Source organism: Mastomys coucha, unplaced genomic scaffold (assembly GCF_008632895.1).
Source record: "Mastomys coucha isolate ucsf_1 unplaced genomic scaffold, UCSF_Mcou_1 pScaffold14, whole genome shotgun sequence".
Taxonomy (NCBI): Eukaryota; Metazoa; Chordata; class Mammalia; order Rodentia; family Muridae; genus Mastomys; species Mastomys coucha.
Window position 1 is genome coordinate 51,974,845 of NW_022196896.1, and position 5,098 is coordinate 51,979,942.

Genomic DNA, 5,098 nt, shown 5'->3' on the forward strand with positions numbered 1-5,098 from the left:
TGTTTGTTTGTTTTTTGGAGGGGAAACCGGGAATGGAGAAAGTTACATGTAAATAAAGAAAATAAAAATAAATAAATAAATAAATAAATAAATAAATAAAAGAAGCCGGGGGCTTTGCCCTTCACCTCTGTTGTTCTTCTAGCATTTCCTTTGTACCTTTATTAAAGCACATATTAGTATGTGTCTTGAGTTGGAATTATTTATGCATTTGTCTATTTTCTGACTTGGAGGATGGACCCCTTTTGAGCAAGACTCATATTTGATTCATTGAATCTCACCCAACTTGGGCAGGGGGCGTTGCACTGAGCATGCCTCCAAGCATAGGGTGCTACCAATTTAATGATTTGCATCCTATTCTAAGCTGTATTTCAGCCTCTGAGAGAGGAAGTCATTGTCGTTCTTTTCCTAGAGAAACATTTGTGAAGAATTAAACTTTCTTTCAGTGATGAGACAACTATGGATGGCAGAAATATGGGGTTCATATGAATCTTCCTATGCTTATCCCTGGGACAACTCCACTTTCTTAAAGATGGAATTCTTTTTATGCCTTAGGAACAGACTAAGCAAATGCAAGTCACCTCTCCTAATGGGATATTTCCTTTTTCATGGTTTTTTACACAAAGACATGAATGCACAGAATGTCCCATTATCTAAATACCCAGGGAAGGGAAGAATAGGGACATACTGAAGAAAATATATGGCAATGACCTCTTTTACAGGATTACTAAAAAGGACAAATGATGCCAGGCTGGCTATTCCTGTGGATGACCTCAGCACTAACTCAGCTCAAGACACTGTTCACACTTGAGGAGAATGAAGTGCAGACTTGAAAAGAAGCCTGTGGCAAGAGGAAACACCTCTGCTCTGAAATGGAATTTAGGTCAACTGATGTGGGAAGCAGGGGGTCACACGGAGACGCTGTCAGAGCCTTCTAACTTTAGGCGTGATAACTTTCTAGTCTCGAAGTTTATTTGCCCCTTGCTGACAAGGATCCCATAGAAGAGGCCAAGGGAAACAGAAGTGGAACCCAGCAGTGTTCAGCATTGCTCGTAGTGCCTTCCTGGAAGCCAGGAAGCCTTAAAACAGAAGAGCACTGTGGAGAGGACTCCGCTGTTTAGTTTCATGTCAACGTAACATGAGCTAGAGTCATCTGGGAAGAGGGAAACTCAACTGAGAAAAATGCCCGTATCCGATTGGCCTGTGGGCAAGTCTGTGAGGGCATTTTCTTGATGAATGATTAGTGTGCGAAGGTACTGTGGGTGATGCTAGCCCTGGGCTGGTGATTCTGCAGTAGAAGAAAGCAAGCTAGGAAGTAAGACCTCAAGCACCATTTCTCCGTGGCCTCTTCAGTCCTAGCCTGTAGGTCACTACTTTTAGTTCTTGCTCTGACTTTCCTTTAGGATGGATTACATGCTGTCGGGTGAAATAAACCCTTTTCTTCCCTAAGTTGCTTTCAGTCTTGCAGTTTATCGCAGCAACAGAAAGCAAACTAGGACAGAAGATCACTGAAACCCAACTTTGAAAGAGCATCATGTGTCTTTCTACACTACTGTTGTCCAGAGGGACTCAGAATTAGTAGTATCAACAGTGAGATGCCAGCATCCCTGATTGTGCCCAACATTAACCTGAGGTGATAAATACTATAGAAACACTTATTGTCTACTTCATCTTCATCACAGACCCACATCCCATTTGATGATCTTTTCTGTCATGCAGACATTGGACCTCCTGAGTCACATTCACTTCTTCAGCTCATTAGACCCCTTTCCAGGCTTCTGTCCTCAGCCTTATTCTTCTTCCTACCCAGATCTATCCATATCTAAGTTAATTTCAACTAGATTGCCTATGTACTTCCAAATGCAGAAGTGAATAATGAACAAATAAACAAATAATCCCCCACAATAACTCATGTATTAAATTAAGTGTGTATATAGTTATGGGGGGAGGATGTGGGTATACATGTGAGAAAATAAAAGAAAAGAGAAGAAAAGAAAGAAGAGGAAAGAAAAAAGAAACAGCAGCCACTAAATGAAATAGAGGTAGGCTTGTCTCTGATGGGAATATCGTGGGCTGATAAGCATGATTCTGTAGCGTTGGGCTATTTTTGGCTTGCCCTGATCTCTTAAAAAGTAGCTTCTCTTTCAGGAACCGTGAAGTCTATATTCTAGTCAGGAAAGAGTAAGAGAAAGGAGAATGTGTTTTCTCTTCCTTTAAAGTTTTGATTCAGAAGTTACACATGCCCCTTCTATTCACATTCCCTTGGTCAGAAGCTAGCCCTTGACCACAGCTGATTTTACAGGATGACAGGTGATTTGCTAAAGCTTCTGTTGCTGTAGCAAGGGGAGAGAATATAAAGTGGAGAAGAAGAAAAAAAATAACCTCTATCATAAAGAAGATGTAGATTCATAGAAGGTAAATCAATTATACAAGTGAAGTGCTTAACACAGAGCCTAAAACAGGAAATCTGTGGCAGCCACTAGATCTTAAGACTATAATAATTGCAATAGTGAGTCAATGTGGCCCATTTAGTCAAATTCTTCCCATTTTAGAAGCACAAATCTATAGACAATGAAAATCATGAGAACTCTTTAGACTTCTCAATTTTAAAAAGCTAATTATTGATGTGTCTGACATTTAATTTTTTTTAAATCTAGGCAAAAATAAAATATACAAAATATTTGACCATCTAACCTTTAAGTATAGAAGCTACATAATTATAATAAAACTAGTTCTGGGCAATAGACTCTTCACAGTGTTTTTACTAATACTTTACTACATCAAGGTATTAACTAGGGAAATTATTAATGTTTACTCTGGCACGTGATCCCTCACATTAGAAAGGAACTGAATTTCTTTAAAGAGTTGACAATTACAGAGGCATTTTCTTTACAAAAGATCAAAGGACTTAATTTGTTTACTTAGCACCTCTTGTATCCAGGAATATACCTAACAGAGTTCACCCACGCCCACGGGCACTTTGGAGAGAATAAGAGAGCTCTTCTAATCTAGATAAAAAAGTGGAAGTAAAATACATGAAAGTGATCTTGTTAAACCAGCAAGTGGCCAAGCTTTGGCTGGATCAATTGTGCAGAAAGGGTTCTCTTTATGGTTATTATTAGCTCTTCAAAACTGTGTGGAGAGCTGGGCTTTCTACCCACTGGATGAATTTACTTTTTAATGCGGTTTGTTACCATGGAAATGTATTAGAGTCTTAAAGACAGCTAAACCATCCTTATTAGTAATTTTGCATTTGAATTAATTTTGCATTATGTGTATGAATTAAGGTTGCATCTAAAAACAGGAATGATAATAGTATATACCCTATAGAGTAATTATGATGATTAGTTTAAATGCTATGCCTAAAGATTTTAGAGTAGAAGCTGTTCATTGAGCATATAATGTAGCGCCATTTGAGTTTATAGTGTTCTGAGTTAACCTCTACCCTTTACATAGCTTTACCAATTTCATAGCCTTTTAAGAAAGATTTTATTTACATGTATTTGTTTGTCCATGTGAATGTATGCCATGTGTATTTGGGTACCAACAAAAGCCAGAAAGATGGCATCAAATACCCTGGATCTGAAGTTACAGGTTACTGTGAGCCATCCAACTTGTATGCTGGGAATGAACCCTGGTCCTCAGGAAGAGCAGGGCAAATGGAGGCTTAAAGTTGGCAGTTATAGAGGATCAAAGGATTTTCCCAAAACATCCATTTGCTTAACCCCATTTGCAATCCAGGGCTCACTAATACCAACAGTTACTTCTAGAAGAATAAACTCCCCTAAAATAAGTAACAACAAACTTCTCTAAAATTGCTAAGCCTAGGAAGCACTGTGAAAGGGCTCAATCCCATAGCTGAAGGTTTATGTGACAAAGTACCCCACCCCCAAGCTTTGCTGTACTCAGATGAACTGGTCACTCCTGGTGACTGTCAGTGACTCAGACAGCTCCTTTGATGACCTCTACCGAGTCATCGCGTCTTTCTGAATACTTCTGATCCACCAGGCAAGGGAAAGCATGAGTTAAGACCAGGACCAACACAGCCTAAGCAGAGATCTAAAATAGATGAATCCCAGTTTGTGCCTGAAAAGAGGCTCTCTGACCTAACACATTCATATCCTACTCCATAATTCCTTCAAATGAATTCTATTAGTCTCAGAAAGACACTCTCTTAAGGCCCCTGCTCAGAACTCAGAGGAGCCCTTGAGTCCCACTTACACAAAGTACTAAACGTGACACTGAAAGGGGATTTGTGCTCTTCTTCCCTCTCCAGTAACAGACACAGAAAAACAAATGAAAGCCAGCATGTGCAGGTGAGGTTGACTCTTAACAACAATCAGGCACCCCAGTGGCCAGCCCAAGAGACCTGGTGACAGTTAGGACCATCAGGCAACTCCATGGCTAGCCTGAGGGACCCAGCAACAGCAGAAAAACCTCATCACTAGCTGCCAAGAGGTGACTCATTTCCACTATTGCCTCATGTCACCTGCCCTCCTGTACATTCTCTATATCCCCAGTAAAAGGCTGCACTAAGAGGTTGTGTTTCTCTTACCTTCCCCTGTTCTTTCCTTCCTCCACCCAGAGGCCTGCTCAGGTCCAACAGTGGCCATGATAAAGCCTGCGTAACCCTGATGTGTCTGTGATTAGGTAGTACTGTCAGGAGCTGTTAGAGCAGAGAAGTTTCCCAACAGTGAGCCAGAATCAACGTTTTCTTCTGTAAATCGCTTTTGTCAAAACACTTAATCACGGCAATGGAGGCAGAAATGACGACAGATGCCCGGTGGAAACATGAGAAACTCTTTCTCTTGACTCAGGTTCAAGTAGACTTTCCTAGGCCATGAAAAAAAAAAAGGCAGACATAATGTTTATATTTCTTACTCTAGAAGTTTGTATGGGATTCATCTGGTTTCATTTTACATACAAATCAAACAAGAGCATATATATCCCAGGTGAGACTGAGAAGTCTAGGGGAACATAAGCCCACACTGGAAATTCTGAACTTGACCTTAAATTTCCTTGTTTCTGAAAAGTTAGTCCTATACTTCATTGATGGTCAACTATGGGGCAATGGTGTATAGACTCTGAACGTCCAAGTTTT